General features: G+C 53.2%; 1 protein-coding gene across 4 annotated transcripts in view; it reads left to right on the top strand.

Moving 5' to 3' along the window:
• HHAT (hedgehog acyltransferase) overlaps positions 1 to 13112 on the top strand; it is a 411417-nt gene that overhangs the window by 233826 nt on the left and 164479 nt on the right. The window lies entirely within an intron of this gene.

The following is a 13112-nucleotide window of genomic DNA, read 5'->3' as shown; positions in this document are numbered from 1 at the left end:
ACCTCTGGCGAGCACATGGTGAACTGTGCGGCCCTCCAAAGAAATGCCACCCCACACCATTACTGACCCACTGCCAAACCAGTCATGCTGAAGCATGTTGCAGGCAGCAGATCGCTCTCCACGGTGTCCTCAGACTCTGTCACGTCTGTCACATGTGCTCAGTGTGAACCTGCTTTCATCTGTGAAGAGCACAGGGCGCCAGTGGCAACTTTGCCAATCCTGGTGTTCTGTGGCAAATGCCAAGCGTCCTGCACGATGTTGGGCTGTGAGCACAACCCCCATCTGTGGTCGTCGGACCCTCATACCACCCTCATGGAGTCAGTTTCTAACCTTTTGTGCAGACACATGCACATTTGTGGCCTGCTGGAGTTCATTTTGCTCTGGCAGTGCTCCTCCTGTTCCTCCTTGCACAAAGGCGGAGGTAGCCTTCCTGCTGCTTGGTTGTTGCCCTCCTACAGCCCCCTCCACGTCTCCTGGTGTACTGGCCTGTCTCCTGGTAGCGCTTCCAGCCTCTGGACACTACGCTGACAGACACAGCAAACCTTGCCACAGCTTGCATTGATGTGCGATCCTGGATGAGCTGCACTACCTGGGCAACTTCTGTGGGTTGTAGAGTCCGTCTCATGCTACCACGTGTGTAAAAGCACAACCAACATTCAAAAGTGACCAAAACATCAGCCAGAAAGCATTGGTACTGAGATGTGGTCTGTGGTCCCCACCTGCAGAACCACTCCTTTATTGAGTGTGTCTTGATAAATGCCAATAATTTCCATCTATTGTCTATTCCATTTGCACAACTGCATGTGAAATTGATTATCAATCAGTGTTGCTTCCTAAGTGGACAGTTTGATTTCACAGAAGTTTGATTTACTTCTAGTTATATTCTGTTGTTTAAGTGTTCCCTTTATTTTTTTGAGCAGTGTAGTTTTTTCAGACCCAAATACATGCATTTAAGGGGAACCTGTCAGCATGAAAACACAGTCCAGTCTTCATGCATCATGTAAGAGATCAAGAGGATTGGAGGAGATTGAAATATAGTTTTGTGACAAAAGATTTAGTGTAACCTGAGTTTTAATCATTTACCGTATTTTTTGGACCATGAGACGCACCTAGGTTTTAGAGGCGGAAAATAGAAAAAAAATGTGGTCGTCATGATGCACTGTTATGGGGGAGGGGGTCTACTGCTGACACTGTTATAGGGGTAATGTCCCCCAATTCTGTATCTATATGCCCCTCCCTGGTATATATGTGACTCGCCCCCTGGGCCGTGGGGCACTCGGAGCCGGGCGATAGGGAAACGATGGGGGTAGTGGTGGCAACCCGGTTCCGTGGCTCAGGGTGGTCAGACCAATGGTAGTCTGCTATGTGCTGTTGATAATGTCCGACTACGCCACCCGTGGATCATGGTTATTATGAACCGCCGCTGCAAGGTAATCCCCCGAGGCTGATGGTGTGTGCAGCTGAGATTGGATAACTCCCCACGGGAAGAGTGTAGCCCCAGGGCAGTGCAATGGATGGTGGGGGGGATGGTGCAGGGAGTCCCAGTACCGGTAGTGCTGGAGGAGCGATAAAGTACACAGACAACGTACTACAGTCCAATGTCTTTTACTCACAGTTCATGTGCTCCGGGTCACTTCGGCACCAGTAGTGACCGCCCGAGCCGTGCTGCGTCCACCAGGTGTGGGGCTCGGTCAACTCCCAGGCAATTCAGGAGTCTGGCTCAGGACCCCCTTTTTTCCTTTCTCTGGCCTGCCTCACCAGTGACCCACTTTTGTCCAGCTGCCGCTAATCTGCGCAGGTAAACGTGGGCCCCGTTCCCCGCTGTCCTATATGGTGCCTTCCTAGCAGGTTTGATGAGGTGTCGCACCAATAAATGATCACGACTCCGGTCTTTGGCTGAGGGTTGTTTCTCCTCCACCAACTTGGGATCCGGTACCCTTAATCTGCCTGACCCTTCACCCTGTATTCTCATGGGTTCTTAGGGTCCCTTCCACCTTCTTGTTTCTGAGCCTTTCCACACTTTGGATACTTCTGTTTCTGTTCCTTGCTGTTCCTTTCTTCTACTCCGTCCTTCACTCTAGGCCTGTCTCATGGAGCTGGGCCGAGGCTGAGCCACAGCTCCCTGTCACATCTCCACTCTGCTTCTTCTCTGACTGAACTGACTTCTTCTACTCCCCAAAACTAAGATGGTGCCCACCTTATATACCCTTCCCTAGTGTGTGAGCTCAGGTGACCAGCAACCAATGAGCTCCCTCCTATGCTCTGAAACCAACCCCTATCTGCTCCTACACCACTGGGTATTCCTCCCCCCTCCCCACTCCAGCCAGAGACATGGTCTGTCGTGCCTGCATTTCTGTCTAATGGGAGCACCGTTGAACTGTCCCTCGGAAATGGGGTGAGTGTGCTGTATGCAGCTAACTGAGCCCTGGTCCACACTCCATCCTTACCCGGGAGTGGAATATCGCACCTCTGGCAGAGGTGCAATACCCCTGTAGCGGCCGAGCCCTCGGGGCGCTACATTCCCCCCTGGTAAACCACAGCACGTCCTCGGACTGGAACAGAGCAAAAACAATTAATTACAGGACATGCAAACTTTTTCAAAACTTTTCACATTAGGAAACAGACAACGCAGTTCAATTCCCTTCAGGGGAAACACTTTCTTCACTTGTTACACTATTATAAAACACTTTACTAACACTTCTGGAACTCTTTTGACATATAAACATTATAGAAAACAGTCACAGTACTATTTAGCAGCATATAAAACTCTCTTTACATAAAACATTTTTAAGCAAAACACATTTTTGGATCCTGGCCATGGTGCAACTTGCGACCAGGTGTGCATTCTTCTTTTAAGTGCTGAAACTTTGGCAAACTTTTAGACGTGAGGGACTCTCTGTCCCGAGGTAGACGTTGCAGTCTTGTTATAAAACCAGAAGGGGGCGCTTTAGGAAGCCGAACTATTTACAGGGGATTGGCCGTTCCCAGTCCTCGGCCGGTTGGAAAGGGGAATGGCTGCTCTCAGTCCTCAGCCAAGTTAGGGATGTAGGGGGAGGGTAATGTTCACACAGTCAACAGTTTCACAACAGTTCTTGTACCCTGACGGGTAACTATTTACACAGGTACTCTGCCACTCACTAGTAGCAGTGTCCTCCAGGTGCTCCTTCCTCCTCCTCATACTGTTCTTCAGACCCGTCCGGGTCCTCTTGGCTTTCCTCATAGCCATAGTGCTGCAGCTCCTCCTCTGTAAGCCGATGGACATGGAGGGCGTACGGTCCTTTTGCGCCCTCGTGTCGAGTAAAGGTGACCACATCACCTGGGTAAAGGTCACGTCCACGGTGTCCCTCGGGTAGATGACTTTCAACGTCCCTGCGGGTTACAAAGACGTCGCCAGCGGTGTCCGGATCTCTTATAAAGCCCCAGCCTTTCTCCATGTGTAACTTTATTACGGTCCCGGTGGCTCGGGGACCGCGGGCGGCCCGGGGGTCTTGACGGGCTTTGCGCTTTTGCTCAGCGCTTCGGGCCTGGAGCCGCTCCTCCCTAGCGTGCCTCTCTCGCCGTTCCCGTTCGAAGGTCGCCAGCTGCTGTTGACAAGCCTCTAGCCGACGGACCGCGTCCGCCCGGGTCTTCTGAGTGAACCCCATTAAGTTCTCACCGGCAGGGTCCCACTCAAATTGGGCGTCTTCTAGTGGGAGCGGGGTGACCTCTACGGGCTCCGGAGCCGGTATCAGAGGCTCGCGCGGGGGCTGGGTTTCTCATGGCTGACCGCTGGTCAGTTCCGCCGGCCACTCCAGCGGCAGTCCATCCGGACCAGTATGATGGGCAAACAGGTCCGTGCCCAGCGGTGGTATAGTGGAGGGACCCGGTTTGGGAGCAGCGCCCGGGGGCACTCGGCCCTGCGACCAGGCCCAGGGGTCTTTTGGTTAGATCCGGTGGCGGCCCAGTCCGGGAAGGGGGCGCTGGTTGGGTAACGGCACCCGGGTTAACTAGGCCTTGCGACCGGGCCGATGACGCTTCCTTCTTTACGGCGTCCGGGGTCAAGAGGCGTGGCGCCGGGCGGGGCGTGGCCGCGGCGCTCGCCGCTTGAGGCCTAGCTGGGAGCAGTGGCGGCGCGGCAACAGGTGCGGTGAGTGGGGCTTCCGGTTCTGCGACGGAAGGCTGGGGCAGGCTTGCAGCTGCTGGGCCTGGGGTGATAACGTCCCCTGTACTTGCCTCAGTCCTCGTGGCTCCCTCCGCGGCGTCGTCTCCGGCCCTCACTCCTCCTGCACCGTCCTCAGAGGCAGGCAAACTCCGGGGTGCGGGTGAGGCCTGTCGCTGGTGGGTTCCAGCCTGCCGGGCCAGTTCCTCCCTCCACTCAATGAGCGCACCCCACTGTGCCCGGACCATCCTCCGCTCCAGGTCCTCCAGTGCAGCTTGCGCACGCTCCAGGTCTCTAGGGAGCTGGGCTAGGACCTCTGCCAGGCTGCAGGGGGGTTCAGCCTGCAGCAGGCTTCGGGCCAAAAGATTGGTGTGGCTGAATGCGTCCATTCCCGGGTGCAGTCTGTCCAGACTGATCCAGACCGCGCCCTGCCCCACAGTTTTCTTCTCTTCCCACCCCCATTGGGGGTGGTCCCGGGGCAACTTGGTGACAAACACTTTCAGGGGCAGCCCCCCCACGTTGATAGACATTTCCACAGCCACACTCATGGCTGTTCGGGGCGGGCTCCTTCTTTGGCGCCATTCTGGGACCTGGCCCACGATGGGAGGTGGCTTCCTGTGGTCTTTTTGCGCTCACATTATGGCGCTCGTTCTTCTGGGGCGGGCGCCATCTTTAACACAGTGAAACAGTCTCTTTTCAGGCACGCAATACCCGTTTGTGGCGGGTTGGTTACTATCCTGCCGACTACGCCTAAGCTGACTCGCCCCCTGGGCCGTGGGGCACTCGGAGCCAGGCGATAGGGAAATGATGGGGGTAGTAGTGGCAACCCGGTTCCGTGGCTCAGGGTGGTCAGACCAATGGTAGTCTGCTATGTGCTGTTGATAATGTCCGACTACGCCACCCGTGGATCGCGGTTATTATGAACCGCCGCTGCAAGGTAATCCCCTGAGGCTGATGGTGTGTGCAGCTGAGATTGGATAACTCCCCACGGGAAGAGTGTAGCCCCAGGGCAGTGCAATGGATGGTGGGGGGGATGGTGCAGGGAGTCCCAGTACCGGTAGTGCTGGAGGAGCGATAAAGTACACAGACAACGTACTGCAGTCCAATGTCTTTTACTCACAGTTCATGTGCTCCGGGTCACTTCGGCACCAGTAGTGACCGCCCGAGCCGTGCTGCGTCCACCAGGTGTGGGGCTCGGTCAACTCCCCGGCAATTCAGGAGTCTGGCTCAGGACCCCCTTCTGTCCTTTCTCTGGCCTGCCTCACCAGTGACCCACTTTTGTCCAGCTGCCGCGGATCTGCGCGGGTAAACGTGGGCCCCGTTCCCCGCTGTCCTATATGGTGCCTTCCTAGCAGGTTTGATGAGGTGTCGCACCAATAAATGATCACGACCTCCGGTCTTTGGCTGAGGGTTGTTTCACCTCCACCAACTTGGGATCCGGTACCCTTAATCTGCCTGACCCTTCACCCTGTATTCTCATGGGTTCTTAGGGTCCACCTTCTTGTTTCTGAGCCTTTCCACACTTTGGATACTTCTCTTTCTGTTTCTGTTCCTTGCTGTTCCTTTCTTTTCCTTTCTTCTACTCCGGCCTTCACTCTAGGCCTGTCTCATGGAGCTGGGCCGAGGCTGAGCCACAGCTCCCTGTCACATCTCCACTCTGCTTCTTCTCTGACTGAACTGACTTCTTCTACTCCCCAGAACTAAGATGGTGCCCAACTAATATACCCTTCCCTAGTGTGTGAGCTCAGGTGACCAGCAACCAATGAGCTCCTTCCTATGCTCTGAAACCAACCCCTATCTGCTCCTACACCACTGGGTATTCCTCCCCCCTCCCCACTCCAGCCAGGGACATGGTCTGTCGTGCCTGCATTTCTGTCTAATGGGAGCACCGTTGAACTGTCCCTCGGAAATGGGGTGAGTGTGCTGTATGCAGCTAACTGAGCCCTGGTCCACACTCCATCCTTACCCGGGAGTGGAATATCACACCTCTGGCAGAGGTGCAATACCCCTGTAGCGGCCGAGCCCTCGGGGCGCTACATATTTATTCCCCCATTCCCATCCTGATATACATTGTCCCCAGCCTAGTATGCATTGCACACTCATCCTGATATACATGGCCCCCCCATCTCCATCCTGGTATGCATACCCCTTTATCCTGGTATACATGGCACCCCTCATCCTGGTATGCATGGCTCCCCCAACCCCTGCCTAGTATGCATAGCATCCCTCATCCTAGTATGCATGGCACCCCTATCCCCATCGCCTTGCACACCAAAAAAAATAAAAGGATTCTACTCACGTTCCTTCCCTCTGCTCCAGCACTGCGTCCTGATCCTCTGCCAGCAGCTGATCTCAGGGTGTGAGCCGCGCATGACGTCACTGCCATGTGCCCTCAGACGCCAAGATCAGAACAGTCACTGCGCCCCACACCGGGACTATGGACGTGGGGATCAGTTACTATTCACTGTCCTTAATAGCGCGCACAGTGTTAGCCCAGCCGTGGCTTCCTGCAGCGGCCGGGAAGCCACGTGTGCCCGCTATTCAAGAGCATGAATATTCACTACTCCCCACTCCTATGGGCGTGGGGAACAGTGAATATTCATTTTCTTCTAACAGCGGGCACACGCATGAGCTGCAGCCGCCGGCTCCGCCTCCTGTGCCCCGCTCCTCCGCCACTGCGGCTCCCCCCCATCCACAGCCTCAGCATCAAGTATAGATTCGGACTATAAGAAGCACCCCCCACTTTCCTCCAAATTTTAGAGGAAAAAAGTGCGTCTTATAGTCTGAAAAATACAGTAATTCTCTGCTCTGTGATTTTTAGTACAGTGGGCAGTGTTATCAGTGACTGACCACTTTTTTTATATAAGCGTTAAATGTTAAATTTGTGGCTGAATAGACACCATTAGAGGGAGGATTGTACATGTTTACTTATAGAGTACATTGAATTGACTATTAAAACCGTATTCAGCAGTGGCATAGCCAGAGTGCAACGCTGTTTGAATTGCAACCAGTTTCCTAAGCCAATGATGCCCATAGGCCCTCTCTCAAAACACACTAATACTTATTCTTAACCTCCTCTCCCTCTTGTACAATGACAGATAACACCTCTATATACAGTAGATAACACAGGATCCACCATTCACAATAGGTGAGGTTAATTCTATAACCCCTGGCAAAAATTATGGAATCACCGGGCTCGGAGGATGTTCATTCAGTTGTTTAATTTTGTTGAAAAAAAGCAGATCACAGACATGGCACAAAACTAAAGTCATTTCAAATTGCAACTTTATGGCTTTAAGAAACACTAAAAGAAATCAAGAAAAAAAATGTTGTACTCAGTAAGGGTAATTTTTTTCAGACCAAGCAGAGGGAAATGTAGTATCGACGTCTCTGCCCCCTGACAGGCAGGGACGCCGTCCCTCTTACCGCCGCGCTCCTGCTGCTACTGCCTCCGGAGCACTGTGCTTAGGGCGCACGCGCTCCCTCCCTCTTAAAGGGGCTGCGCGCGCCGTCCTAACGAGTCCCCGGCCAATGGCCGGAGGACCTCTCATATAAAAGGCACCTCCTCCAAAATGGAGGTGCCCGTGCAAGGTTGTAGCTTTGTGTTCTAATCTCTGCTTCAGCCCTCAGGTCTCACTGCCAGCTTGACTACCAGTCCAGTCCGCCAGCCTGACTACCTGTCTCCGCCAGCCAAGTGTACTCTCCAGCCCAACGGTCTGCCTATGATCCAAACCCGCCAGTCTGTCTATGGGCCTGGCTTGCCTGCCTACCCAGAGAATGTACCAGTTGCCTGCCGTGCCTATCTGTCAGCCTACCTGGAGGCTCCTGTCAGTTACCTGCCGTGCCTACCCGGAGGCTCCTGCCAGTTACCCGTGGGAGTCACCAGCCCCTTCGCTTGCTGACCTGTACCAGGAGGTTTCTCGTCAGAGATCCCAACAGGAAGCCATCCTGACCTACCTGTGGTCTGTCAACTCTCGCCTGGACACGCTGTCTGTCCCATCTGTGCCTGCCTCGAGTCGAGCGACACCCGCTCCGGCGGCGCCGCTGCTTACCAATACCACGGCATCAAGCCTAGGACCCCGGCTTTCTGCGCCTCCCCGTTTTGGAGGTGACCCCATCTTATGTCGGGGCTTTCTGAACCAGTGCACGCTACACTTTGAACTTCTGGCACATCAGTTTCTATCCCACCGGGCCAAGGTGGCGTTCATCATGTCTCATCTCACCGGGGAAGCATTGGCATGGCTAAACCCTCTATGGGAGAGAGGGGATTTCCTGGTGTCCGATCTTCCGTCTTTCCTCACTGCCTTCCGGAGGGTCTTTGATGAACCCAGACGAAGGATTTCTACTGCCTCCTCTTTGCTCCGTCTCCACCAAGGGAGTCTCACCGTGGGCCAGTATGCCATACAGTTCCGTACCCTCGCTTCTAAGCTTGCCTGGGACAACGAGGCTCTGGTGTCCACCTTCTGGGAGGGTCTTTGCGGTCGGATTAAGGACGAGTTAGCCGGCCGGGACATTCCTACCACCCTGGATGACCTGGTGTCATTAGCTACCCGGATTGACATCCGTTTCCTAGAACGTGCTAAGGAGACTACCCGGGAGAGAAGATTTTCTCGTCTTGCTCCTGTTTTCCAGAAACCTGCTTCCCGACCAGTAACTCCCCGGGCACGCTCGCCCGAACCTATGCAGATCGTCCAGACCAAGATGGTCAAGTCTTGCCAAGAAGCACACCGAGCCGAGGGGAGCTGTTTCTACTGTGGTAGTAAGGAGCACCTTATCCGTTCCTGCCCGGTGAAGCCGGGAAACTCCAGTGTCTAGGACCGCTCGGAGAGGTCATCCTAGGCAAGAGTAAATCCTCTCCTTTCTTGACTTCATCCATCTCTATCTCCTGTGGAGAGAACCTCTTCTTTGAAACCGCACATCTGGATTCCGGAGCCGCTGGGAATCTCATTTCCCAGTCCCTTGTAGAGAAGTATCAGATTCCTACCAAACCTCTGGCTGAACCATTGGCAGTCGCTTCCGTGGATGGAAGACTCCTTCCGGTGACCATCTTGCTCGTCACAGAGCCCGTAACCCTGCAGGTGGGAATGCTGCACTCAGAGAGGATCTCCTTCCATGTGCTTTCCGGACTCTCTCACTCCCTTTTGCTAGGTCTACCCTGGCTACAGAGACATGAACCCGTTCTGAATTGGCAATCCGGTGAGGTGTTCCGTTGGGGTCAGGATTGCCCTGAGACCTGCCTGGTTCCGGTTCGCCCGGCTCGACCTCCGTCTACTCCGGCTAATTTACATGGTCTACCGGCACCTTACTGGTCCTATGCAGATGTCATCGACAAGAAGGAGGCAGAGACACTGCCACCTCATGGGCTATATGATTGCCCTATCGACCTGGTACCTGGTGCCACTCTACCCCGTAGGCGTATTTACCCGTTGTCGTTGGCCGAAACCCGAAAAAAATCTGGCTAGGGGATTCATCCGGAAATCTACCTCCCTGGCTGGAGCCGGATTCTTCTTGGTAAAAAAGAAAGACGGTTCACTACGTGCCTGTATCGATTATAGAGGACTCAACCAAATTACTATCAAAAACAAATACCCCCTGCCGCTCATCTCTGAGCTGTTCGACCGCCTTAAAGGCGCGAAGATCTTCACCAAGCTCGATCTTCGTGGGGCGTATAACTTGGTCCGGATCTGCCAAGCAGGCGAGTGGAAGACGGCATTCAATCCCTGGGACTTTCACTATGAATACCGTGTGATGCCTTTCGGTCTCTGTAATGCTCCCGCCGTCTTCCAATAATTAGTTAACGACATCTTCCGTGACCTCTTATATTCTTGCGTGGTGGTGTACCTGGACGACATCTTGGTCTTCTCTCCGGATCTTCCCACACACCGGAGGGATGTTCGTCAGTTCCTGCTTAGGCTCAGGCAGAATCACCTATATGCAAAATTTGAGAAATGCCTCTTCGAGCAGACCTCTCTTCCGTTCCTGGGCTATATTATCTCTAAGACAGGTCTACGGATGGACCCCGAGAATGTCTCTGCCGTCTTAAAGTGGCCCCGTCCGGAGGGGTTGAAGGCGATTCAGCAATTCCTGGGCTTCTCCAACTATTACTGTCTCTTCAGCCCACATTTCTCTTCCCGGACTGCTCCCATCTCTGCGCTCACCCGAAAGGGGGCAAATCCTAAGGAATGGCTGTCCGAAGTGGAGGAGGCCTTCCTCTCCTTAAAACAAGCCTTCTCTTCTGCCCCAGTGCTGCACCGTCCAGATAGCAACAAACAGTTCTTTCTGGAGGTTGATGCTTCCTCTTCCGGAGCCGGAGCGGTGCTCACCCAGAAATCTCCGTCCAGGAGAATAGTAACCTGTGGCTTCTTCTCCAAGCTCTTCTCCTCGTCCGAGCGCAACTACTCCATAGGAGACCGAGAACTGCTAGCCATCAAATTGGCGCTGGAGGAGTGGCGTTACCTGCTCGAGGGGACTCTGTACCCGGTGGTCATCTATACTGACCACAAAAACCTGGCATACCTACAGAATGCCCAAAGACTCATTCCGCGTCAGGCCCGGTGGTCTTTGTTCTTCGCCCGCTTCAACTTTACCCTACATTACCGCCCGGTGGACTAGAACGTTAAAGCCGACGCCTTGTCCCGATCCTTCCTGTCTTCCGATCAAGAGGAGGAGCCTATGCATATCATCGATCCCTCCAAAGTGATGAATGTGGCCCCCTTGGACCTGTCTCGTCTCCCATCCGGTAAGACGTTTGTAGCTGTTCCGGATCGTAAGAAGGTTCTTCACTGGGGTCATTCATCCAAACTAGCTGGCCATGCTGGCCAGAAGAAGACCTTCCTGCTCATTACCCGGCATTACTTGTGGCCTACCCTGCGCAAGGATGTGGTAGACTTCGTCATGGCCTGTTCGTCCTGTGCCCTCAACAAGGTTCCCAGACATCTTCCAACCGGCCGTCTCATGCCTCTTCCCGTTCTCCTATAACAACCATGAGAGCGAATCTTCTTCCAAGTCCCCGTTCTTTGTGGTCTACGGTCAACATCCCCGGATTCCGTTTCCCGTTTCCACTTCAGTGGACAACCCTGCCGCGGAGTCTCTGGTAAGCGAATTTTCCACCATTTGGGAAGACACTAGGTCCGCACTTCTTCAATCCTCCAAGCGGGTAAAGAGACATGCCGACAAGAGACGTCTGGACCCACCTCAATTCCGTCCGAGAGACAAGGTTTGGCTCTCCTCCAAACATGTTAGTCTCAAAATACCCTCCTATAAGTTGGGTCCACGGTTCATCGGTCCATTTGAAGTCCTCAAGCAAATCGACCCAGTAGCCTACAAGTTAAAACTCCCGGTCACCTTACGGATTCCCAACTCCTTCCACGTATCTCTCCTCAAACCAGTTGTGCTTAATTCTTTTTCCGACAATCCAGGTACCTCCCCAGCTCCGGTCTCCGCTGAGGACGTCTATGAGGTAAAGAACATTCTGGCCACCCAAAGGGTAAGAGGAAAAACCTTTTTCCTGGTGGATTGGAAGGGGTTTGGACCAGAGGAGAGAACTTGGGAACCCAGGGAGAACATCCACGCCCTGTTTCTCCTTAATTTTTTTTATTTCAAGCCTAAAAAAGAGGGGGCGTAAATGGGGGGGGTACTGTAGTATCGGCGTCTCTTCCCCTTGACAGGCAGAGACGCTGTCCATCTTACCGCCGCGTTCCCTGCCCGGCGTCCCCCCGGCGTTCCTGCTGCTGTTGCCAGGGCGCGCAGCTTCCCGGGCACTGTGCTTACGACTAGTCTGCCTACTAGTCCAGTCCGCCAGCCTGACTACCAGTCCTGTCCACCAGCCTGACTACCTGTCCTGTCCACCAGCCTGACTACCTGTTTCCACCAGCCAAGTGTACTCTCCAGCCCGACAGTCTGCCTTCGATCCAAACCCGCCAGTCTGTCTATGGACCTGACTTGCCTGCCTACCCGGAGAACGTACCAGTTACCTGCCTTGCCTATCTGTCTGCCTACCTGGAGGCTCCTGTCAGTTAGTTACCTGCTGTGCCTACCCGGAGGCTCCTGCCAGTTACCCGTGGGAGTCACCTGCTCTCATACAAGGACAGGCCCAGAGTAGCACCTGGTCCCTCTGCTCGGTCCTTCCCTGGTTCACGGAGTCGATTGAGCCGCCGTGCGACCTTGGTCAGTCCGAGTTGATACCTAGTTACGCCTCTCTGGTCCCTCCTTGCACCGCAGCACAGAGGTTCCATCACCCAGATCCGTAACAGGAAAAATTTATGGAATCACTCAATTCTGAGGAAAAAATTATGGAATCACCCTGTAAATTTTCATTTACAAAACTAACACCTGCATCAAATTAGATCTGCTCGTTAGTCTGCATCTGAAAAGGAGTGATCACACCTTGGAGAGCTGTTGCACCAAGTGGACTGACATGAATCATGGCTCCAACACAAGAGATGTCAATTGAAACAAAGGAGAGGATTATCAAACTCTTTAAAGAAGGTAAATCATCACGCAATGTTGCAAAAGATGTTGGTTGTTCACAGTCAGCTGTGTCTAAAATCTGGACCAAATACAAACAACATGGGAAGGTTGTTAAAGGCAAACATACTGGTAGACCAAGGAAGACATCAAACCGTCAAGACCGGAAACTTAAAGCAATATGTCTCCAAAACAGGAAATGCACAACAAAACAAATGAGGAACGAATGGAAGAAAACTGGAGTCAATGTCTGTGACCGAACTGTAAGAAACCGCCTAAACGAAATGGGATTTACATACAGAAAAGCTAAGCAAAAGCCATCATTAACACCTAAACGGAAAAAAACAAGGTTACAATGGGCTAAGGAAAAGCAATCATGGACTGTGGATGACTGGATGAAAGTCATATTCAGTGATTAATCGCGAATCTGCATTGGGCAAGATGATAATGCTGAAACTTTTGTTTGATGCCGTTCCAATGAGATTAATAAAGATGACTGCATGAAGAG

The sequence above is a fragment of the Phyllobates terribilis genome, unplaced genomic scaffold, assembly GCF_046119375.1.
Source record: "Phyllobates terribilis strain yellow unplaced genomic scaffold, ASM4611937v1 Scaffold_3__8_contigs__length_932513732, whole genome shotgun sequence".
Taxonomy (NCBI): domain Eukaryota; kingdom Metazoa; phylum Chordata; class Amphibia; order Anura; family Dendrobatidae; genus Phyllobates; species Phyllobates terribilis.
This window is presented reverse-complemented; position numbering and strand designations above follow the sequence as displayed.